Source organism: Grampus griseus (genome assembly GCF_964374135.1).
Source record: "Grampus griseus genome assembly, chromosome: 16".
NCBI lineage: Eukaryota > Metazoa > Chordata > Mammalia > Artiodactyla > Delphinidae > Grampus > Grampus griseus.
In genome coordinates, this window is record NC_139010.1 from 14,565,170 (window position 1) to 14,592,107 (window position 26,938).

Genomic DNA, 26,938 nt, shown 5'->3' on the forward strand with positions numbered 1-26,938 from the left:
GATCAATGCGCCTCCTCCACGAAGCCGTCCATGACCTCTGAAACCCACATCCATCTCCTCGTGACTGACGGCCTTCGCCTACTGTTCCCGGCGGTTTAGTGTGGCTCTCTGAGGGTGCAAGTGGGAAGACATCCTGAGCCAGTCCAGGGCTTAGCAGGAAAGAGTGCCCTGGCTGCGTGCTGACGCCTGCCCCGCAGCCGGGAGGTGAGAGCAGGGAGTGCTTACCACGCTTCCCCGCAGGCAGTAAGCTGCCTACAGTCAGGTGGACCTTCCCTTCCCAGTGGAGAGTGAAGTCCTTCAGCCTAACGGCGTGGATTCTGCTTCTCCTCAATTCTCTCCCAGTGCCCAGCCCAGAGCTAGGTACATTTATTTACTTCACTTAAACTATCACAAACTTCCAGCAATTCTAGAAACACTACAGAGTCTGCAGGGCCGTCATGTAACTTTGCTACACAATCTCCGGAATTACAGTGGAACCTCTTAATCTCATAGCCTTTCCGTCTCTTACTCTCTCCCACTCGCTCTCTGTGTTAGTATAGATGACTGGGGTGATAAAATGACAGACGTTAGAGAACACTGCCCTATAGTATATAATCAAGTGCTCACTTATGTGGCACAAATTTGGGAATTCAAGGATAATGAATATCAACATCGTAGACAATACCCTGTTCACAAGTGGATTCTCTTATGCCACAAATAATTATTGAGGGACACACATTTATGAGCCAGGAACGGTGGCAGTCCCTGGAAAATGATGGTCCTAAAACTGGCATGGTCCCTGGCCTAGTGATATTTATACTCTTCCACTCCCAGCTGCGTACACAGAGACGGCTACCCAGTGTGTGAGAAGCCGGGCTTGGATCTGTCTCTGCCCCCCTGAACCACCAAAGGTCAGGGACCCCGGCGTCAAGTTCTCCATAGAGAATCTACAACAGAGGTGGAAACCACTGTTTTTATTTTTTTCCACTACACACTAGTTTTTCCTATTCTAGAACTTTGGAGAGAGGGAACTATCAATATATAGTATGTCCTCTCTTGCATGTTGCCTCTTTCACTCAGCAGAACGCATTAGAGATTTGTCCATACAACTGCCTGCTGTCGCATTCTGCTCTTCTGTGCTCCTGTAGCAGCCCATCCTATGGACAGACCTCAGGCAATTTCTCTTCATGGACACCTGGACACCTGGGCTAGTGCGAGCTTCGGGGTCTGTCCCCTCTTGCCTGTCATTTTGCCTCCTGCCTGCCATATGGGCTTCCTCCCATGGTTAGGCGAATGGTCACTTGAGTAAAACTGACAAGGGTTAGAGCCACTTGCTGAATGATATTGAGCAAGTTGCTAGGCCTCTCTTGCTCTCTTGTTGCTCCTCCGGGGGTGATGGTGAAGATACCTTAGGGCAGGAAACAGCTCGAAGACAGGGGACCTGGAATGTAACTGGTGCTTAATAATAGGAGCTTTCTTTTTTATGTCTACTGTATTCGTTTCTTAAGGCTGCTATCACAATGTGCCACAAACTTGGTGGCTCAAAACAGAGGATATATATTGTCTCACAGGTCTGGAGGCTAGAAGTCTGAGATCAAGGTGAATGGAGGGCCACACTCTCTCTGAAGGCTCTAGAGCAGGATCTATGCCATGACTTTCTCAGAGCTTCAGCTGTGGCCAGCGAACCATGGAGTTCTTTGCTTATAGACTCATCACTCCAATTTCTACCTCCATCTTCACATAGCATCTTTGTCTCTTTTCCTTTTCTTATAAGGACACCAGTCATATTGGATTAAGGGCCCACCCTATTCCAATCTGACCTCTTCTGAACAAATTACACCTGCAACAACCTATTTCCAAATAAAGTCACATTCAGAGGTTTCAGGAAAGACCTGAATTTGGGAGTGCGGATGGGAGGAACATTATCCAACAAAGTACAACCATCTCCCCAGACAAATTATAAAATCATTTATTTAAAAGATTGTGTCTTGGGGCTTCCCTGGTGGCTCAGTGGTTGAGAGTCCACCTGCCGATGGAGGGGACGTGGGTTCGTGCCCCGGTCCGGGAGGATCCCACATGCCGTGGAGCAGCTGGGCCCGTGAGCCATGGCCACTGAGCCTGCGCGTCCGGAGCCTGTGCTCTGCAACCGGAGAGGCCACAACAGTGAGAGGCCCGCATACCGCAAAAAAAAAAAAAAAAAGATTGTGTCTTATAAAATATTGCTCTGCATCCCTTGCACAGACTCAATGGTCAATAAACATTTGATAAAGCAGAAACTGAAAATGATGATGAATTTAATCTGTACTCTGAGGAGAGGTAAGAAGAAAAGATTTCATCACAGGATAAAACATAGATATTTAGCCTCAAATTCTGCAGGTTTTGCTGTATCATTTTGGAAGCTTTAAAGTCAAGAGACTAATGTGCTGCTTCCACAAGAAATTAGCAATTTCATATAACTAATCATAGACATGTTGTTTCATCCAGGAGACTTGATTAAAAATAAAGTTAGAAAGAGACTGAAGGTGATTTTCAGATTTTATTCCACCTACAGTAACGCATTTCTTTAATATTTGTTTTCAGCTACAGCAGTGCTATGACATTCTGCTAGACCTGGCAAATTCCTCCTGGGAGGCAGATTGCCGAAATACACAATCACTTCCCCACAGAACCAACCATTTATCAGTTCTTTAGCTAGGAAGGAAAAAAAAACCAAGTTCAAATTTCTCATTTACACAAGTGTAGATATTAACAGGGACCACGCTTATTCTAATTTCCTTTGTACACTCTCTGTCGTTTATGTAACTTTGTTCTCACGGCCTCAAATTCCATATGGGTAGAGCTCGTCAAGCATCAGAATCACAATTAGATATAAGTTAGCTAATAAGGTTTACCTTTATTATCTATGACATCCAAAGGGTAGGATATATGAAGCCTGCCTGGTTTCCTCTTACAGTCATCAATCACTTTTTAAACAAAAAATTACCAAAACTCTCCAATGTTGGTGTATCTCAAAGATGCTGAAATGCTAAGATTTTAGTGGCTCAAAAAATAATGACTCTTTTCTCATGGCAGTCTTCTATTTAGTTCCACAAGCAACCTGGCTGTAGGAATATACATTTTACCCAAAGGATTCAAAAAAGGTGCTTTCATTTTTAATGTAAGCCAGATAAAACTAACAGTCATTTTTATTTTTTCTGAACTCACTACAGTTCTAAATCAGTTTTTCTTCACCCCACTAAAATTACTGCTTGACACCTAAAGCAAATAGAGAAAGAAGAACAAACAAAACCCAAAGTGAGTAGAAGGGAAGAAATCACAAAGATCAGAGCAGAAATAAATGAATAGAGATGAAGAAAACAATAAAAGAACAAAGGTCAATGAAACTAAAAGCTGGTTCTTTGAAAAGATAAACAAAATTGAGAAACCTTTAGCCAGACTCCTCAAGAAAAAAAGGGAGAGGGCTCAAATCAGTAAAATTAGAAATGAAAAAGAAGTAACAATGGATACCACAGAAATACAAAGAATCACAAGAGACTACTACAAGCAACTATATGCCAATAAAATGGACAACCTAGAAGAAATGGGCAAATTCTGAGAAAGGTACAACATTCCAAAACTGAACCAGGAAGAAATAGAAAATATGAACAGACCAATCAAAAGTACTGAAATTGAAACTGTGATTAAAAATCTTCCAACAAAGGTCCAGAACCAGATGGCTTCACAAATTCTACCAAACATTTAGAGAAGAGTTAACACCTATCCTTCTAAAACTCTTCCAAAAAACTGTGGAGGAAGAAATACACTCAGACATTCTATGAGGCCACCATCACCCTGATACCAAAAACCAGACAAAGATACCACAAAAAAAAGGGAAGTTACAGGCCAATATCACTGATGGACATAGATGCAAAAATCCTCAACAAAATACTAGCAAACCAAATCCAACAATACATTTAAAGTATCAAACACCATGATCAAGTGGGATTTATCCCAGGAATACAAGGATTCTTCAATATATGCAAATCAATCAGTGTGATACTCTACAGTAACAAACTGAAGAATAAAAAACATATGATCTCAAAAGATGCATAAAAAGCTTTTCACAAAATTCAACACCCATTTATGATTAAAAACTCTCCAGAAAATGGGCATAGAGGGAACCTACCTCAACATAATAAAGGCCATATATGACAAATGCACTACTAACCTCATTCTCAATGGGGAAAAACTGAAAGCATTTCCTTTAAGATCAGGAATGAGACAAGGATGTCCACTCTTGCCACTTTTACTCAACATAGTTTTGGAAGTCCTAGCCATGGCAATCAGAGAAGAAAAAAGAAATAAAAGGAATACAAATTGGAAAAAAAGAGGTAAAATTGTCACTGTTTGCAGATGATATGATACTATACAAAGAAAATCCTAAAGATGTCACCAGAAAACTACTAGAGCTCATCAGTGAATCCGGTAAAGTTGTAGTATACAAAATTAATACATAGAAATCTCTTGCATTCCTATATACTAACAACAAAAGATCAGAAAGAGAAACTAAGGAAACAATCCCATTTACCATCACATCAAAAAGAATAAAATACCTAGCAGGACTTCCCTGGCAGTCTAGTGGTTAAGGCTCCATGCTTCCATTGCAGGGGCTGTGGGTTCAATACCTGGTCAGGGAACTAAGATCCCACATGCCACGTGGTGCAGCCAAAAAAAAAAAGAATAAAATACCTAGAAATAAACCTACCTAAGGAGGCAAAAGACCTGTACTCTGAAAACTGTAAGACACTGATGAAAGAAATCTAAGATGACACAAACAGATGGAAAGATATACCATGTTCTTGGATTGGAAAAATATTGTCAAAATGAGTATAATACCCAAGGCAATCTACAGATTTAATGCAATTCCTATCAAATTACCAATGGCAGCTTTCACAGACCTAGAACAAAAAAATTTTTAATTTGTACGGAAACACAAAAGACCCTGAATAGCCAAAGCACTCCTGAGAAAGAACAACAGAGTTGGAGGAATCAGGCTGCCTGACTTCAGACTACACTATAAAGCTACAGTCATCAAAAGAGTATGGTACTGTCACAAAAACAGATATATAGATAAATGGAACAGGATAGAAAGCCCAGAAGTTAAGCCCACGCACCTATGGTCAATTAATCTACAACAAAGGAAGCAAGAACATAAGATGGAAAAAAAACAGTCTCTTCAGTAAGTGGTGCTGGGAAAACTGGACAGCTACATGTAAAATAATGAAATTAGAACATTCCCTAACACCATACAGAAAAATAAACTCAAAATGGATTAAATACCTAAATTTAAGTCCAGGTACTGTAAAACTCCTAGAGGAAAACATAGGTGGAACATTCTCTGACATAAATTGCAGCAGTATCTTTTTGCATCCACCTCCCAAAGTAATGAAAATAAAAACAAAAATTAAAAAATGGGACCAAATTAAAGGCTTTTGCACAGCAAAGGAAACCAATAAACAAAATGATAAGACAGGGCTTCCCTGGTGGCGCAGTGGTTGAGAGTCCGCCTGCCAATGCAGGGGACACAGGTTCGTGTCCCAGTTTGGGAAGATCCCACATGCCGCGGAGCGGCTGGGCCCGTGAGCCATGGCCGCTGAGCCTGCGCGTCCGGAGCCTGTGCTCCGCAGCGGGAGAGGCCACAACAGTGAGAGGCCTGCATAGCGCAAAAAAAAAAAATGAAAAGACAACCCACAGAATGGGAGAAAATATTTGCAAATGAAGCGACTGATAAGGGATTAATCTCCAAAATATTCAAACAGCTCATGCAGCTCTATATCAAAAAAAAATAAAAATAAAAAAATGGGCAGAAGATCTAAATAGACATTTCTCCAAAGAAGACATACAAATGGCCAAAAAGCACATGAGAAGATGTTCAACATCACTAATTAGAGAAATGCAAATCAAAACTACAATGAGGTATCACCTTACACTGGTCAGAATGGCCATCATCAAAAAGTCTACAGGGCTTCCTTGGTGGCGCAGTGGTTGAGAGTCCGCCTGCCGCTGCAGGGGACACGGGTTCGTGCCCCGGTCCGGGAAGATCCCACATGCTGCGGAGCGGCTGCGCCCGTGAGCTATGGCCGCTGAGCCTGCGCGTCCGGAGCCTGTGCTCCGCAACGGGAGAGGCCACAACAGTGAGAGGCCTGCGTACCGCAAAAAAAAAAAAAAAAAAAAAAAAAGTCTACAAACAGTAAGTGCTGGAGAGGGTGTGGAGAAAAGGGAATCCTCATACACTGTTGGTGGGAATGTAAATTGGTGCAACCACTATGGAGAACAGTATGGTGGTTCCTCACAAAACTAAAAATGGAACTACCATGTGATCCAGCAATCCTACTCCTGTGCATATACCCGGAAAAAAACATAATTCGAAAAGATACGTGCACTTCAACGTTCATTGCAGCGCTATTCACAATAGCCAAGTCATGGAAGCAACCTAAATGTCCACTGACAGAGGAATGGATAAAGAAGATGTGATACACATATACAACGGAATATTACTCAGACATCAAAAAGAATGAAATAGTGCCATTTGCAGCAACATGGGTGGACGCAGAGATTATCATACTAAGTGAAGTAAGTCAGACAGAGAAACAAATATCACATGATATTACTTACATATAGAATCTAAAAAAATGGTACAAATGAACTTATTTACAAAACATAAACAGATTTTTCTAACAAACTTACGGTTACCAAAGGGGAAACGCGGAGAGGAGGGATAAAATAGGAGTTTGGGATGAACACATACACACTGCTATATATAAAATAGATAATCAACAAGGACCTACTGTATAGCACAGGAACTCTACTCAATATTCTGTAATAACCTATATGGGAGAAGAATCTGAAAATAATGGATATATGTATATGTATAACTGATTCACTTAGCTGAAACTAACACAACTAACACAACTATAACCCAGTATAAAATAAATATTAGGGCTTCCCTGGTGGCGCAGTAGTTGAGAGTCTGCCTGCTGATGCAGGGGACACAGGGACACAGGTTCATGCCCCAGTCTGGGAAGATCCCACATGCCGTGGAGCGGCTAGGCCCGTGAGCCATGGCTGCAGAGCCTGAGTGTCCAGAGCCTGAGCTCCGCAACGGGAGAGGCTGCAACAGTGAGAGGCCCGCATACCGCAAAAAATAATAATAATAAATAAATAAATAAATATTAAATTTAAAAAATATATGATTGCTTGAAATTTTGCCCAAGCAACCAAACAAATTCTCATACTCTGTAAAAGACGACAGGACCAACCACACATAAGATAAAGAACAAAGCCAACTCCCTACATAGTGAGGTATACAGCTCAGAGAGGGGCTCACTGGAGCCCAAATATGACCAAGGTATGTTCCTCCACCTTTCCTGAATTTCCTCCATTATAATCCTACTGGATTTAAGTTTGCAAATTCTTGAGTTAAATGCAAACACTTGCTGAAAGAGATAACTTAAAACAAAAACACAACACCTGCCCAGTTAAATGTATAATATTAGATTATGCCTAGGTAGGGACATGAGGGAATGGGGCCCTAGACAGGTATGTTTTTACAAGTATAAGAACAATATTTGCAGCACTCCTTATGGGTCACAGATCACATCTTTCTTCTTTTCTATATGTTTACAATAACCCAACAAAAGATTTTTTTAATTGAGGTTAAATTCATGTAAGATAAAATCAACCATTTTAAAGTATACAGTTCAGTGGCATTTAGTACATTCACAGTGTTGTGCAACTACCACCCCTATCTAGTTCCAAAACATCATCTCCCCAAAACAAAACCCTATACCCATTAAGCATATGCTCCCCATTCCTCCTTCTCTCCAGGCCTGGCAAACACCAATTTGCATTCTATTTCTGTAGATTTACCAATTCTGGATATTCCATATAAATGGAATCGTGCATATGTGGCCCTTTTGCATCTGGCATTTCTTACTTAGTATAATGTTTTTGAGGTGCATCCATGTTGTAACATGTAGCAGTACTTCATTCCTTTTCATGACTGAATAATACTCCATTATATGGATATACCACATTTTGTTCATCCATCCATCTGTTGATGAACATTTGGGCTATTTCCACCTTCTGGCTAATGTGACTGGTGGGGCTAAAAATATACATGTACAAGTATTCGTCTGAGAACTTGTTTTCAATTTTTTTGTGTAGAATTGGTAGTGGATGCTTTCATTTCTCCAGAAGTGGAATTGCTAAATCACATGGTAATTCTATGTTTAACTTAGAGGAGTCACCAAACTGTTTTTCATAGCAGCTGAACAATTTTATACTCCCTCCACAATGTATAAGGGTTTCAATTTCTCCACATCTTCCCCAAAGCTTGTTTTCTGATTTTTTCTTCTTTTTAAATTGTAGCCAACCTCATGGGTGTGAAATGATATCTTAATGTGGTTTTTATTTACATTTCCCCAATGACTAATGACGTTGAGCAGAGAAGTCTTTTTTTTCTTCTCAGCCTGTTCTCCAGAGGTGCAAAGCCTCTATGAAAACCTATATGATGTCCTATGCATATTCTGGTAGCATTATGCAAGGACAGTCAGTTAATAAATATGTGCTCTTGATTGTCAAATATCATCAAGAATCTTTTCTAGTTCCTAAGTATTTTTAAGTGTATTTTTCAAGGGTCAGAATTCACCTAGTAGAGCTCTTTTGTAAAACAGTATATATTTTTTAGATATTTAATTATACATTAGATATAATAATCTTATATGTTTAATTATATATTATAATGATATAAATAAAATTGTTGTTAACGCTGATTTCTTCAACATTTAATCTCAATAAATCTTATGTCATGGATCACAGTATTAAAACTGTGCTGTGGTTCATAGCAGCACTATTTACAATAGACAAGACATGAAAGCAACCTAAGTATCCATCAACAGATGAATGGATAAAGATGTGATAAAAAATATACAATGGAATATTACTCAGCCATTAAAAAGAACAAAATAATGCCATTTGCAGCAACATGGATGGACCTAGAGATTATCATACTAAGTGAAGTAAGAGAAAGATAAATATCATATGATATCACTTACATGTGGAATCTTAAAAAATGATACAAATGAACTTATTTACAAAACAGAAACAGACTCACAGACATAGAAAACAAACTTATGGTTACCAAAGGGGAAAGGAAAGGGGTGGGGGATAAATTAGGAGTTTGGGATTAACACTTATATACTACTATATATATAAAATAAACAAGGACCTACTGTATACCACAGGGAACTATATTCAACATCTTGTAATAACCTATAATGGAAAAGATTCTGAAAAAGAATATATGTATGTATGTATAACTGAATCACTTTGCTGTACACCTGAAACCAACATGGCATTGTAAATCAACTATACTTCACTAAAAAGAAAACAAACAAAAGAACCCCAAAACTGTGCTGTGAACACACAGAGGTGAAGACCACTAGGCTAGTCCTTGTTTTTCAGCGTATTTCCCTCTCTGGAAGGAGTTTGTGTTTCCATATATGTAAAATTTGGAAAATGAAAATGAATCAATAATAACAGGAAAGAGATCAGTGATTGCCTCAGAACAGGGCAGAGAGGTTGCAAAAGGAGAGATATTAAGGGCCACTAGAGAAGGACCACCTTTGGGAAATGCTTTGGGGTGATGGATATATTCATTGCATTGATTGTGGCTACGGTTTCACTGGTATATAAATATGTCAAAATTCATCAGATTGCATACTATAAATATGTACAGTTTATCATATGTTAATTATATCTCAGTAAAACTGGGGAAAGGTTTTTAAAAGAAGGAAAAATATTATGGATACCATGATCCCATTTTCTTAAAAAATTACACCACACACATGCATGCATTCATAAAGAATTGGGAGTAAATATTCCAAAATATTAGTAAATTCAAGCTAAGAGTTTCTCCTATGTTTTCTTCTAGAAGTTTTGCAGTTTTAGGTTTGACATTTGGGGTCTATAATCCATTCTGGTTTCTTTTTTATATATGGGTTGAAGGTGGGTTTTTTGCATGTAAGTATCAATTATTTGAGCACCATTTCTTAAATCATTCTTTCCCAATTTGATTGTCATGGCACCATTACCAAAAATCAGTTTCTCTGTATTGATTATTTCTGTACTCTATTTTGTTCCATTGATCTATTTATCATAATACCAAATACCACACTGTCTTAATCATGGTAGCTATATAGTAAGTCTTGAAATCAGGCAGTGTTAGTCATTCAACTTTGCTCTTATTTTTCAAAATTGTTCTATTTGATGTCTTTTGCTTCTTCATATACATTTTAAAATCAATTTAACAGTTTCTACAAAAAATCCTTCTGGGATTTCAACTGAGTATGTTGGATCTACAGGTCATTTTAGAGAGAAATGACAACTTAACATTGAGTCTTTCAATACATGAACATGATATATTTTCCCCATTTAATTAGGTCCTCTTTAATTTCTCTCAGCAATGTTTTGGAGTTCTTAGTGTGCAGGTCATGCACATCTTTTGTCAAATTTCTTCCTAAGTATTTCTTATTTTTTGATATTATTATAAATGATATTTCAATTTTCAATTGGTGATTATAGAAATACGGTTAGCTTTTGTATATTGACCTTATATCCTGCAACCTTGATAAACTCATTTATCATAGCAGCTTTTTTGTCAATTCAAAGAATTTTCTACGTACACAAAAATGTCATCTGTAAATATATAACAGCTTTACTTCTTCCTTTCCAATTTATTTGCTTTTAATTACTTTCCAAGCAGCTTTGCTCTCAATGTTTGAATTGATTAAAATGTGTGAGGTTTTGTGGGTCAAGCAGACTTCACTCAATGTAGGTAGGATTCAATCGTCTTGCAAGGAGCCACCCAGGAGTCTCAGCTACAGAAGGGAATCACACTGACAACAGGATGGGAGGTGACAGTGAATGACCTGGAGCAGGAGCTGGGAGCAGGGAGACTGGGAGAAGTCCAATCATAGTGAGATCTCCCACAACAAGGAACCAACACTGGGGTGGATTTCCCCTTTAGGCATGTTACCCCACAAGACCCAGCATTTAGACACTTGCCACACAGTGGGCTTCAGTGGCCCCACAGGCAGTGTTGGCCAGAAAAGCATCACCAACCAACAGAGAGAACAACACAACCAGTCACTTAGATAAGAGACTCTTGCCCTCTTTCTCCTTCCTCCCTGTTCCAACACAATGAAGGGTTAGAGCCCAAAGGGAGAGGAAAAGGCTAAATGAGCTCATTCAGTCCCCCAGTATGATGAAGGGGGATACAGAATTAAAAGAGCACGTTATAACCCTCTCCCTCACCCACACACACACACACACACTACAGTCCCTATAAAAGGAAAATTTTGAAATCAGATATGAAATTGAAGTTTCAAACAAATCAGTCTTCTAATAACCAACGACCAGGAAATTATTATTTTTTCCTAAGTTGCTATTAAGGGATCTGCTGTACAGGAGGGAAGGGAGATTTAACATAGGTCTTGAGGGGTGTGATAGCAGAAAAATAACAATTCAATGTTGTACCACACTAACTGAGATAGGTCAATAAATCAGAAATATATTGTTTAAAGATATCTAATAAATTAGTTGACAATATAAATAATGAATTTATCTGGATAAAACCTGTTGGGAAGACCTTCCTGTGTGATGCCAGAACATCACGAGTGTTCTAGCAGATCCCATGACCTGGGACCTGTTGAACTGGGCTGAAGCACCTGCAAGCTCTTGAAGCGAGTGGTCTCACCAAATGAGAAGATGCATTTAAAATGCACTTGTTGGGCAGAACACTCTTTGATATAAAACGTAGTCACGTTTTTTGAATCTGTCTGCTAAAGCAAAGGAAATAAAAGCAAAAATAAACACATGGGACCTAATTAAACCCAAAAGCTTTTGCACAGCAAAGGAAAACATCAACAAAACAAAAAGATAACCTACTGAATGGGAGGAAATATTTGCAAATGATATGACTGATAAGGGGTTAATATGTAAAATATATAAACACCTCATACAAGTCAACATCAAAAGACCAAATAATCTGATTTCAAAAGGGGCAGAAGACCCGAATACACATTTTTCCAACGAAGACATACAGATGGCCAAGAAGCATATGAAAAGACACTCAACGTCGTTAACCATCAGAGAAATAAAAATCAAAACCACAATGAGATATCAACTCAAACCTGTCAGAATGTCTATCGTCAAAAAGAACACAAACAGAGTGAAGACTGCCACGATGTCCTGCCTGCCATCTGCCACACACGGTGCAGTGTTATTCCAGGACCTTGCTTCAGACAGGTCTGGACTCAAAGAAGTCTAAAAATCCTCAAGAGAAACTCTCCGGTAATTAAGCAGCACCCAGCAACAAATGAGCACAGGTCCCTGGCACACCCTCAAACCTGCTTCTCACTCAGTGCCACGATTTCTCCAAATACCTCCTATACGAACTGAGAATAATGTAACTCCAGAAAAGAGGAACCGCAGAGGCCTGCTCCGCCCTTGCTGGGAGACCTGGGAGACCCAGACAGAGTTTCAAGCTAAGGACCCTCACGTCACCCTCAGGGTCTTGGTGCTCCGGCTGGGTGTCAGACCTGTGTCTCTGAAGTAGGAGAGCCAAGTTCAGGACATTGGTCCACCAGAGGCCTCCCAGCTCCATGTAATATCAAACAGTGAAAAAAGCTCTCCCAGAGATCTCCATCTCAATGCTAAGACCCAGTTCCACTCAATGACCAGCAAGCTACAGTGATGGACACCCTATGCCAAACAACTAGCAAGACGGGAACACAACACCACCCATTAGCAGAGAGGCTGCCTAAAATCATAATAAGGTCACAGACACCCCAAAACACACCACCGGATGCAGTCCTGCCCACCAGATAGACAAGATCCAGACTCATCCACTAGAACACAGGGACCAGTACCCTCCACCAGGAAGCCTACCCAACCCACTGAACCAAACTTAGCCACTGGGGGCAGACACCAAAAACAAGGGGAAGGGGCTTCCCTGGTGGCGCAGTGGTTGGGGGTCTGCCTACCGATGCGGGGGACACGGGTTCGTGCCCTGGTCTGTGGGCCAGTGAGCCATGGCCGCTGGGCCTGCGCGTACGGAGCCTGTGCTCCGCGGTGGGAGAGGCCACGGCAGTGAGAGGCCCGCATACCGCAAAAAAAAAAAAAAACAACAGGAAGTACGAACCTGTAGCCTGTGAAAAGGAGACCCCAAACACAGTAAACTAAGCAAAATGAGAAGACAGAAAAACACACAGCAGACGGAGGACCAAGGTAAAAACCTACCAGACCAAACAAATGAAGAGGAAATAGGCAGAAATTCTATTTCTACCTGAAAAAGAATTCAGAGTAATGAGAATAAAGATGATCCAAAATCTTGGAAATAGAATGGAGAAAATACAAGAAATGTTTAACAAGGACCTAGAAGAACTAAAGAGCAAACAAACAATGGTGAACAACACAATAAATGAAATTAAAAATTCTCTAAAAGGAATCAATAGCAGAATAACTGAGGCAGAAGAAGAGATAAGTGACAGGGAAGATAAAATAGTGGAAATAACTACCACAGAGCAGAATAAAGAAAAAACAATGAAAAGAATTGAGGACAGTCTCAGAGACCTCTCGGACAACATTAAGCACACCAACATTCGAATAATACGGTTCCCAGAAGAAGAGGAGAAAAAGAAAGGGACTGAGAAAATATCTGAAGAGATTATAGTTGAAAACTTCCCTAATATGGGAGAGGAAATAGTTAATCAACTCCAGGAAGATCAGAGTCCCATACAGGATAAATCCAAAGAGAAACCCTCCAAGACACATATTAATCAAACTATCAAAAATTAAATACAAAGAAAAATTATTAAAAGCAGCAAGGGAAAAACAACAAATAATATACAAGGGAATCCCCGTAAGGTTAACAGCTGATCTTTCAGCAGAAACTCCACCAGCCACAAGGGAGTGGCAGGACACATTTAAAGCGATGAAAGGGAAAAACCTACAACCAAGATTACTCTACCCAGCAAGGATCTCATGCAGATTCGACGGAGATATTAAAACATTTACAGACAAGCAAAAGCTAAGAGAATTCAGCACCGCCAAACCAGCTTTACAACAAATACTGAAGGAACTTCTCTAGGCAGGAGACACAAGAGTGGGAAAAGACCTACAAAAACAAACCCAAAACAATTAAGAAAATGGTAATAGAAACATACATATCAATAACTACCTTAAATGTAAATGGATTAAATGCTCCAACCAAAAGACATAGACTGGCTGAATGGATACAAAAACAAGACCCGTATATATGCTGTCTACAAGAAACCCACTTCAGACCTAGGGACACATACAGACTGAAAATGAGGGGATGGAAAAAGATATTACATGCAAATGGAAATCAAAACAAAGTTGGAGTAGCAATTCTCATATCAGACAAAATAGACTTTAAAATAAAGACTATTACAAGAGACAAAGAAGGACACTACATAATGATCAAGGGATCAATCTAGAAAGAAGATATAACAAGTGTAAATATTTATGCACCCAACACAGGAGCACCTCAATGCATAAGGCAAATGCTAAGAGCCATAAAAGGGGAAATTGACAGTAACAAAATCATTGTAGGGGACTTTAACATCCCACTTTCATCATGGATACATCATCCAAAATGAAAATAAATAAGGAAACACAAGCTTTAAATGATACATTAAACAAGACGGACTTAATTGATATTTATACAACATTCCATCCAAAAACAACAGAATACACTTTCTTCTCAAGTGTTCATGGAACATTCTTCAGGACAGATCATATCTTGGGTCACAAATCAAGCCTTGGTAAATTTAAGAAAATTGAAATTGTATCAAGTATCTTTTCCAACCACAATGCTATGAAACTAGATATCAATTACTGGAATACATCTGTAAAAAATAGAAACACACGGAGGCTAAACAACACACTACTAAATAACCAAGAGATCCCTTAAGAAATAAAAGAAGAATTCGAAAAAAGTACCTAAAAACAAATGACAATGAAAACATGACAACCCAAAACCTATGGGATGCAGCAAAAGGAGTTCTAAGAGGGAAATCTATAGCTATACAAGCCTACCTCAAGAAATACTTGAAATAAACAACCTAACCTTACATGTAAAGAAATTAGAGAAAGAAGAACAAAAAACACCCAAAGTTAGCAGAAGGAAAGACATCATAAAGATCAGATCAGAAATAAATGAAAAAGAAATGAAGGAAACAATAGCAAAGATCAATAAAACTGAAAGCTGGTTCTTTGAGAAGATAAACAAAATTGATAAACCATTAGCCAGACTCATCAAGAAAAAAAGGGAGAAGACTCAAATCAACAGGATTAGAAATGAAAAAGCAGAAGTAACAACTGACACTGCAGAGATACACAGGATCATGAGATTACTACAAGCAACTAAATGCCAATAAAATGAACAACCTGGAAGAAATGGACACATTCTTAGAAAAGCACAACTCTCTGAGACTGAACCAGGAAAAAATAGAAAAAATAAACACACCAATCACAAGCACTGAAATTGAGATTCTGATTAAAAATATTCCAACAAACAAAAGCCCAGGACCAGATGGTTTCACAGGCGATTTCTGTCAAGCATTTAGAGAAGAGCTAACACCTATCCTTCTCAAACTCTTCCAAAATATAGCAGAGGGAGGAACACTCCCAAACTAACTCTACGAGGCCAGCGTCACCCTGATAACAAAACCAGACAAAGATGTCACACAAAAATAAAACTACAGGCCAATATCACTGATGAACACAGATGCAAAATCCTCAATAGAATACTAGCAAACAGAATCCAACAACACATTAAACGGATCATACACCATGATCAAGTGGGATTTATCCCAGGGATGCAACGATTCTTCAGTATACGCAAATCAATCAATGTGATACACCATATTAACAAACTGAAAGATAAAAACTATATGATCATTTCAATAGATGCAGAAAATGTTTTCGACAAAATTCAACACCCATTTATAATAAAAACACTCCAGAAAGTAAGCATACAGGGAACTTACCTCAACATAATAAAGGCCATATATGACAAACCCACAGCCAACATCATTCTCAATGGTTAAAAAGTGAAACCATTTCCTCTAAGATCAGGAACAAGTCAAGGTTGGCCACTCTCACCACTATTATTCAACACAGTTTTGGAAGTTTTAGCCACAGCAATCAGAGAAGAAAAAGAAATAAAAGGAATACAAATCAGAAAAGAAGACGTAAAACTGTCACTGTTTGCAGATGACATGATACTATACATAGAGAATCCTAAAGATGCCACTAGAAAACTACAAGTGTTAATCAATGAATTTGGTGAAGTTGCAGGATACAAAATTAATTCATTCCTATACACTAATGATGAAAAATCTGAAAGAGAAATTAAGGAAACACTCCCATTTACCACTGCATCAAAAAGAATAAAATACCTAGGAATAAACCTACCTAAGGAGACAAAAGACCTGTATGCAGAAAACTATAAGACACTGATGAAAGAAATTAACAATGATACAAACAAATGGAGAGATATACCATGCTCTTGGATTAGAAGAATCAACATTGTGAAAATGACTATACTACCCAAAGCACTCTACAGATTCAGTGCAATCCCTATCAAACTACCAATGGCATTTTTAACAGAACTAAAACAAAAAATTTCACAATTTGTATGGAAACACGAAAGACCCCAAATAGCCAAAGCAATCTTGGGAACGAAAAATGGAGCTGGAGGAATCAGGCTCCCTGACTTCAGACTATACTACAAAGCAACAGTAATCAAGAAAGTATGGTACTGGCACAAAAACAGAAATATAGATCAATGGAACAGGAAAGAAAGCCCAGAGATAAACCCACACACATATGGTCACCTTATCTTTGATAAAGGAGGAAGGAATGTACAGTGGAGAAAGAACAGCCTCTTCAGTATGTGGTGCTGGGAAAACTGGACAGGTACATGTAAAAGTATGAGATTAGAACACTCCCTAACACCATACACAAAAATAAGCTCAAAATGGATTAAAGACCTAAATGTTAAGGCCAGAAACTATCAAACTTTTAGAGGAAAACATAGGCAGAACACTCTAAGACATAAATCACAGCAAGATCCTTTTTTACCCACCTCCTAGAGCAATGGAAATAAAAACAAAAATAAACAAATGGGACCTAATGAAACTTAAAAGCTTTTGCACAGCAAAGGAGACCATAAACAAGATGAAAAGACAACCCTCAGAATGGGAGAAAATATTTGCAAATGAAGCAACTGACAAAGGATTAATCTCCAAAATTTACAAGCAGCTCATGCAGCTCAGTATCAGAAAAACAAACAACCCAATCCAAAAATGGGCAGAAGACCTAAACAGACATTTCTCCAAAGAAGATATACAGATGGCCAACAAACACATGAAAGGATGCTCAACATCACTAATCATTAGAGAAATGCAAATCAGAACTACAATGAGGTATCACCTCACAGCAGTCAGAATGGCCATCCAAAAAATCTGCAAACAATAAATGCTGGAGAGGGTGTGGAGAAAAGGGAACCCTCTTGCACTGTTGATGGGAATGTAAGTTGGTGCAGCCACTATGGAGAACATGGAGGTTCCTTAAGAAACTAAAAATAGAACTACCATACGACCCAGCAATTCCACTCCTGGGTATTTATCCAAAATATCCAAAAACAATAATTTGAAAAGATACATGCACCCCAGTATTCATAACAGCATTATTTACAATTGCCAAGATACGTCCATCAATAGATGAATGGATAAAGATGTGGTACATACATATGGTGGAATACTACTCAGCCATAAAAAAGAATGAAATGTTGCCATTTGCAAAAACATGGATGGACTTGGAGGGTATTAAGCTAAGTGAAATAAGTCAGAAAGAGAAAGATAATACGTGCTGTATGATAGCACTTATATGTGAAATTAAAAAATATAACAAACTAGTGAATGTAACAAAAAAGAAACAGACTCTAATAAAGAGAACAAACTAGTGGTAACTGGTGGGGAGAAGGAAGGGGGGACAAGATAGGGGTAGGGGATTAAGAGGTACAAAATACTCTGCATAGAATAAGTTGCAAGGATATATAGTACAACACAGGGAATATAGCCAATATTTTATAATAACTATAAATGGAATATAAGCTTTAAAAATTGTGAGTCACTACTGTATAACTGAAACATATATTGTACATTAACTATACCTCAATAAAAAAGAATTTGAAAAATAAATTAATTTTTTAAAAATAATGCATGTGTTGGCCCTCTATCTCCTAGACAGTAAAATTAAAAAGGCTGAACTAAATTCTCTGTGGTCCTCTTAGCTCAAATGTCTTTTTCAAAATAACCAATTTATATTTTCCTCTTGTTTCTAAATATTTGGGATTTATCTCAAAAAGAGTCATTTATATATTCCTCAAATAAACCATGCCTGTGCACGCCAATGAACTTTGGCCTATGTTGCCCCTGCAAGCTAAAATGCCTCTCTCCTACTCGCCATCTGGAAAATACCCCATCATCCTTGGAAAGATCAGCTTCCGTGAATCCCTCTCTCTCACTCCTCAGGTAAGAATGACTCTGCCTGCCCTTCTCTGACTCCCACTGTACAAAGTTTATTCCTCCATGGCACAGGCTTTTGGTTTTGGTTTTGTTTTTAAAGGTAGTGAGTTGTGTCTGCTGTCTTCTTCCTAACCCATCTCTCCTTTAAGGACAAAACCCAGCTTCTAGCCATTTCCCAAGCAAGTCTTTATCATACAAAACTTAAGTGATGGAAGAACAAGAAAAATGAAAGCAGAGAGGTTAAGGCAATCAGTATAATAAAGAGATGAGTCTGAAAGGGGACTGGAGAGCAACTAGACAGACAGCATGGGCCAAGTTTGTGGGACAGTCTGGGGAAGCTTGCAGTGAACGAGGGGAGAGCTTTCAACAAACGGTGCTTGAATCATGCCAAAACGGTACCTTGGTGCCATGGCTGCTATTGTTGGTATGAGATATGTGGGGGAGGGGAGGAAGCAGATGTGTTGCTAGGCTGTACAAAAGGCACTGCCTTTGGCATTCTTAGAGAAATTTCCATAGCGTTTAAATTGTTTGTCAGTCATTCTACATTCAGGGAAGGGGTGGGGGTGGGATGAACTGGGAGATTGGGATTGACATACACACACTACTGTATATAAAATAGATAACTAATGAGAACCTACTGTAGAGCACAGGGAACTCTACTCAGTGCTCTACGGTGACCTAAACGGGGAGGAAGAGAGTGGATATATGTATATGTATGACTGATTCACTTTGCTGTACAGCAGAAACACAACACTGTAAAGCAACTATACTCCAATAAAAAAATTAATTTGTAAAAAATACCAAGAATTACAATAGAGATAATAAGTAGAATTTATGTTTCAAATAAAATAGCCCCGGGGCTTCCCTGGTGGCGCAGTGGTTGGGAGTCCGCCCGCCGATGCAGGGCACGCGGGTTCGCGCCCCGATCCAGGAAGATCCCACGTGCCGCGGAGCGGCTGGGCCCGTGAGCCATGGCCGCTGGGCCTGCGCTTCCGGAGGCTGTGCTCCGCGGCGGGAGAGGCCGCGGCAGTGAGAGGCCCGCGTACCGCAAAAAAAAAAAAAAAAAAATAGCCCCTATATAATAAATAAATAACAGTTTTTCAGTCATTCTACATTCAAGCTATCATGTCTTTAAACATGACTGCACAGTGAGGATGGAGCTTTAAGCTAGTGACATCTGTCTTGTAAGACTCAGCAACTTGTAATTATACTTTCATGTCTGTTTTCTCCTCTCACCCGCCCCCAACCCTTCCTCCAGCCTCTCCATGAGAACAAGGACTGTGCCTTTTATCCACTTGCCCTGCTTCTATGAATGAATGATTCACTTAGAAAAGGAGACTTTCTCTGGAACCCTGCACACAATCCCCAGGCAGGTTCTAGAAGCATACAAACGGATACATATGGAAGGCTTCAGAGCTCTGGGGTCAAACAGGTTTGGGTTCTAATCCCAGCTCTGCCACTTACTAGCTGTGGGACCTGTAACTCCCTAAGGCTCAGGTCGCTCAACTGTAAAATGGTGGACATCCTGGAACCTGCTGCATAGAGTTGTTAAGACAACTAAATAAAATAACACATATTAAATACTAAGTACAGTACCCAACACAAACATACACGTTACAGAGATGTAGACATAGCATATCTAAATATATTCAAACACATACAGACACATTCAGCTTCCATTCTGAAACTTCCCTGAGAAACAGTCTTATCTCTTAGGTATGTATATATTAAATCCAGCATTTTCTAAAAAGAGACAGTAACACTATCACAGTTATTATAAGTATGTTTAATTGACTGAAAGAGAGCATTGGGCACAACCTAAAAGTATATGCATCACTTTAAACTATTAATCTAACTTATTTACATCATATACATATCTATCTGTCAAGCAAAGGTTAATAGAGAGTTTATGAAATTGGGAATGCAATTAAGTCTCCCGGGAATCTCAGTTGGAGGCCATGCCAGTTTCTATGGTAACCAAAGGGCTCAGGCAAAAAATGGGGGGAAGGGAGGTGATTTAAAAGCAAGATAAGCACATAAATATAGCTCTTGTCTACCTTTTCTTTTGAGTTCCAATAAGCAATCTTGGCTGCATTTAAATTATTATACAAAGGAAAGTATAAATCAGATTAGTCTTTCACCTCCTAGAATTAAATACATTTTTGCAAGTGATTCCAGTTTTTAAAAATGTATCACTTCTCAGTTTATGAAGTGTGTCAGGTATGTCTCAAATTCCCCAGGGGAGAGAATAGGCGAGGGGATTGAAAGAACACGACGAGATATCCAAGATGTCCAGGATGATTAGACTATACTGCGAATAACCTTCTCAACACCAGCTAATTAGGTTTTACTTATGGTCTCAGAAATTGCAATTAGGCCAAAGGGAGAAAATGTAAAGAATTGGTTTTCCTATGACAAATTTCACAACATCACTGAATTGAAGAAGAGTTTAGTAATCACCTAGTCAAACCCTTGATTTAATCACCAAAAACACTTCCCTTGAGAAATTAACTTAGCTCCCTAATTTAGGTGAGGGAACTAGATACCAGCAGAACCATGGTTAGAATCTGAGCTCCCTGACTATAGCTCGTACTGTAGTCTACACACCACTTTCCTCTCCTTCACTTCTTTTTTACATGCAAAACTTAGGAACGCTCTTAACCAAGCAAGTCATTCCCAACTGCTGAACTGTCTGATTATTGCAGGTGGTCTGACTTGTTTTGTAAAACCAAGTGAATCTTATTTTGGTACACTTCACCTAAGTTCTTAATTTCATTCACATCTAGAAGCAACTTCACATTTTCCATTAAGAAAACACTTTATGGAAGTTCTGTGAGTACCTACCTGTTTTATCTGACAGTCCAGCAGCTCCGTGTTCATTGCCAGCAATGTGCTCCTGTATGTATCCCCCACAGTCTGTGTTAAGAAGAGCCTGAAAGAGAGAGGCCACCAGAGAAATTCATATAGGATCCACACAAGATACTGATTTAAAAAAAAATCAGGAGAATCCTATTGCATAGTCTCAAATTTCCATCCTGCAATCTCAAGTGATTCCTTTGTAAAGGGGAGATAAAATGGGGTAAAGAAAAATAGAATAGCATTATAATTCAGCCAGCATTGTTAAAACAGTGAATTCCTGCTTCTCTCCCAAGGTTTGCACTAAATGAAATCTGAAGTTTCTCATTTTGTTTCAAATAAATATAATAGATCCCACAGTGGACATGGTGATCTCTGTGTCTCTGCATACATGTAAAAGTAGTGCTTGGTGCAAGTGAGGAGACAGGTGGCTGGACTAGAATCTAATTCTCCATCTCTAATATTTCAAGACTGAGAAAGGATATCAAAAGTACAGATAAGATGCTATACTTACTTCTACACACCACATTCTCTCTGAAATTCTGTCTTCTGATTCACAAACTGGAGATAATCCCAGCTAAGCATACCTCGCAATGTTATTATGTGGATGAAATGAGGGTGTCATTGGAAATTTTGATTTATTGTGAAACTCACCCTGGGTGTAACAGCCACTGTGCTTGCCCTGCCTCTCTGTCCTCCTATGGGACACTTCCCCACCCACAGCCTCTATGAAACAGGTAGCCATGTTTTTTCATGTAACCCTACTGTCTTTCACATGCCCATTCAGCTGATGCAAAGGACCACTGCTCCAATGCCTGGCCAAACACCTGTGTGGCCTTCCTCACAACAATAAACTAGATCAATCAGAAATTTGAACCAGGACACATGCTAAAAAAAAAAAAATAGTGTGTGAGCAGTGGGAAGTGTAGTGAAAAGGTCCAAATGGACGGAGTGGGTCAAGAAGCAGAAAGTACGGGGAAGGAGGGGTCAGTTGCTGGCAGGACAGAAAAGAGACCCGAGGAGGGTAACTGAGTTTCACTGAGAGCAAAACACTGGAGTAGAGACCCAGGAGCTGTCATCACCAGGTCTCCCCAAAGCTTGCTGGAAACAAGATTCACCAATCTTTTTTATCTCGCTTCCTAAATAGTTCTCTGTATCTCCTCCACTGCCACTTTGGTCCACTGTTATAAAATTAGTCAATTAATTGGTTAATAACCCCCCATCATTCAACATCAAGAATTATTTTTTTAATCTTAAGAGTTTATTGGAGGAAAAACTGATTCAAATCGAGCAGCCCCAAACCAGAAATTGTTAGGAAGGCTCCACCAACAGGAGCTTGGAGAGAAACTTCCATAGAGAAAAGGCAGAAGCAAAGCAAGGCAATTATCAATTGACTACAGCTTAAAGCCTGGCTGCCTATTTGTGACTGGTTGTCCTCGGTGTTTTCAATTTGTAACCTTGAGGCAGTTACAGGCTGAGACTTTGGTTTGCTTTCAAAGGCCGCCAAGGCATTAGAGTCACCTCAATCTAATGGCTTCCTTGTTTAACTAATTTAACAATTCCCCCCTTTGGATCATCCACTCATATGTGAGAGATTGGCCCAAAATGTGCTATTAGCACCACTTTCAGTCACTATCAGAGTTAAGTTGCCCTTGTCTAATTGCGAAACACATAGGTTATGATATCATATCCATGGAAAAATTGTTTTTGCTGTTTATCTCACTGGTCATCTGGTTTTGGTTTCTCCAAGCACAGTGAGACCATCTGATTTACTGCTGATGGCTATGAACACGCATTTAAGACCTTTAAGAGAACACAGGTCACCAGGGAGACTACAATGAAAACTATTAGGAGGATAACACTAAAAACTGAAGTACACCCCTTAGCCAGGGCCCCCGTGAACCAAATCAGTTGGTGTCAAATAAATCAAAGAACGTCCCCAAAGAGGCATCAACCTCTTTTAGTCAAGTGGTTTTTTCATTAATTTCTTGTATTTGCTACAATACCAGAGGTGCTGATCCAGCAGGTTGTATTTGCTACGCACAGACTCCTCCTTGCTCAGTCAGTAAATAATAAGACAATTCTATTGTCTAAAATCATCTTAGAAAGAAAATACAGGGACTTTTGTTGTGCAGCTATGGCCTTAGCAGTAAACTCAGCAACGGCTGCCAGAGTTAAGGAACATTATCTTCCCATGCGTTAAAAGAGAGAAAAAGCAAGTAGCAAAAAGGCAGAAAGAATAAGGGTTGTAAATTGGAGATGAAGATTTTGATCTATGATCTTGGGAGAGCTGTCTACCACAAGATGCAATCTGCTTCTGGGGAGGAATCTTCCTAGTCATTTAAATTTTAGATCTCCAGCTGGCGTGCACTTCCAAGAGTCTGGAGGACACCTTTTTTTTCTTTTTAAGGGCTTCAAATGCTTGGCTATCTATCTATTTATTTATTTATTTATGGCTGTGTTGGGTCTTCATTTCTGTGCGAGGGCTTTCTCTAGTTGTGGCAAGCAGAGACCACTCTTCATCGCGGTGCACGGGCCTCTCACTATCGCGGCCTCTCGTTGCGGAGCACAGGCTCCAGACGCGCAGGCTCAGTAGTTGTGGCTCACGGGCCTAGTTGCTCTGCGGCACGTGGGATCCTCCCAGACCAGGGCTCGAACCCGTGTCCCCTGCATTAGCAGGCAGACTCTCAACCACTGCGCCACCAGGGAAGCCCTGGAGGACACCTTTTTAATTGAGGGATGTGGACCCAAGGTTCAAATCTCTGCTGTTTGGCTGCCAGCTGGATAGTGAGGAGGATCTGGTATGGTCACTTCCAAAAAGATTCTGGGGCACTCTTTGTTGTCAGTGATTCCAAATCAGAAGGACGGAAGAATATTAGAAATGTAAGTTGGGAGAGCTGTAGCCAGATATCTGAGGAAACTAGAATTCAGGATCTAGTTCAGTTTACGGATATACAATAAAACCTCAAAGACAATGAACAAGGCTAGAATCTGATATACACAAGATTGTACTATAATATTTTACTGAAACATATTTTTTCCTCTACAATCACCCTCATATCTATCAAGGATAATCACAGTAAGACTAATTTGTTTGCAAACTAAGTCTAGTCTCATTAAACTTGGCCTGATTATTCACTTAAATGTAGCAAGAATAGTGATTGACCACATAAACTTTTAAAAATCTGCTTTGCTGGAACTTTTCATAAGGAATCATAGATTGGACTTTTCAAAAGGCTTCCCCAGGCTAAGACGCCAAGCCAAGCACTCACCATCAGACTCCATCTGGAACACCTACAGGTTGGGTGAATTCCTCTTGTCTTATAGTCCCCAAGATATTCTGAAGTTCCTGAGCTTACCAGGAAGTGACCTTCCTTACTCACCTGGTAAGGCTGCCAGGCACCCTCTAAACAAGGTACCAGGCCGTTTTTTCCAAGGGGCTTTTATTGGCTCCATAAAGTCAACCTTAGTTCCTCAAAACTATCTGGTCATATCTGATTTTTTTTTTAACATCTTTATTGGGGTATAATTGCTTTACAATGGTGTGTTAGTTTCTGCTTTATAACAAAGTGAATCAGTTATACATATACATATGTTCCCATATCTCTTCCCTCTTGCGTCTCCCTCCCTCCCACCCTCCCTATCCCACCCCTCCAGGCGGTCACAAAGCACCGAGCCGATATCCCTGTGCCATGCGGCTGCTTCCCACTAGCTATCTACCTTACGTTTGTTAGTGTGTATATGTCCATGACTCTCTCTCGCCCTGTCACAGCTCACCCTTCCCCCTCCCCATATCCTCAAATCCGTTCTCCAGTAGGTCTGTGTCTTTATTCCTGTCTTACCCATGGGTTCTTCATTACATTTTTTTCTTCTTAAATTCCATATATATGTGTTAGCATACGGTATTTGTCTTTTTCTTTCTGACATACTTCACTCTGTATGACAGACTCTAGGTCTATCCACCTCATTACAAATAGCTCAATTTCCTTTCTTTTTATGGCTGAGTAATATTCCATTGTATATATGTGCCACATCTTCTTTATCCATTCATCCGATGATGGGCATTTAGGTTGTTTCCATCTCTGGGCTATTGTATTCTCAAACGTGACATTCCAGTCAAAGCCTTAGAAATATAACCAATGTTTCCAATCGTCTCCTTTTATAAGGAGAACAGATTCTTATTGAACTTATGCAAATAACTATATTGCCGTGAAAATAAGAATATTCAATAAGCCTCTGCATTCTGGACGTATCAGGTAGAGAAAAGCTAAATGTTTCAAATCTGTTTACAAAAATGGACTTTACAAAATTACTGGAAGCCATACATAGCTTAAGAGAAAATGATTTCCTTAAATCTGGAAAAATAGGGAGAAGAGATCAAAATGGTAGAGGGTAGAGGGTGCTGAGCTCACCTCCCCCTAAGAATGCATTAAAATAGATATACACACGGAGACTGATAGCAAGGAAGCAGCTGGGCTGTGTGGTGGCATGGAGACACAGTGCCTGTAATACGATATTTGAATTTCCAATTTTGTCTTGAAAAAATGAGTCAATCTGAGGATGGCTCTACAATCTCCATGGCTGCCGGTGACTTGTCAAAAGGCTCCTGTTCTGCCTCTTTAGAGACAGAGCCCTATGGCCACATGAGACCTTAGCGTTGAGATTAATCTCCCATATTTGGAAGGCAGAAGTGGGCAAATTAAGCAATGTGCATGACTGAGCAGGTTGAGTGCCAGAGGCCAAAGAGAAAATGATGTCAGCAAGCAGCAGTGTTTCTTGTCATCCTCTTCCCAGGATCCTGTTCCTTTCAACACACTGTGCGTGTACTTCATGGGATGATTTTTGTAACGTTCATTTATAAAATACACTATACTATTAAAAAATACATCTACATGTGGAGCAATTTTCACTGAAACAAACTGGAGACGGGCAGAAAGACTCCTGTACAGCCAAGGCTGTAAAGGAAGATCCACACGGTGTCACACAGGAGGGGAAGGAAGCAATCAGGCCAAGACCCGTGCCCCTGGCAGGGGACGCATAAGAGAAGGTGGATTACATGAGCTTAGAGGTCCTCCCTGGGCAGTGAGCAGTTCAAACCACATATTAGGCACCCCAGCCCTCGGGAAGACAAGTCCCCTTAGCTGCTTTTGAAAACCAACGGGACTAAAAGGACGGCTGTTAGAAACCTAGACTCCACTCCTGAAGAGTGCCCAAGTGCTTGCCTAATCCCAGGAACAAAGTGGAGGAAGCAGATTCAAATTGCCTGGGACTCAGACCAGTTTCCCATGATCACCCCAGCATGAATACCAGCCCACGCCAAGGGCCCACTCTGGCCCCTCGAGCACAGCTCCCCACTAGGGCAAAGGGTGCCACTGTTAAGAAGAGTGCATAGTTGGGGGGATGCAGCTGGCTTAGACCTGGCACTACAACTGAACAGGGTGAGG

At 39.8% G+C, this 26,938-nt stretch overlaps 1 long non-coding RNA gene across 1 annotated transcript in view; it reads right to left on the reverse strand.

Annotated features, from left to right (window-relative positions):
* Positions 1–1,984: 1,984 nt before the first annotated feature.
* LOC309834727 overlaps positions 1,985–26,938 on the reverse strand; it is a 31,231-nt gene continuing 6,277 nt past the window's right edge. The window contains exons 2-3 of the long non-coding RNA XR_014297882.1: positions 21,483–21,570; positions 1,985–2,119 (exon numbers count right to left, since the gene is read on the reverse strand). This is a non-coding gene — a long non-coding RNA (uncharacterized lncRNA). The remainder of the gene's footprint in view (positions 2,120–21,482; positions 21,571–26,938) is intronic.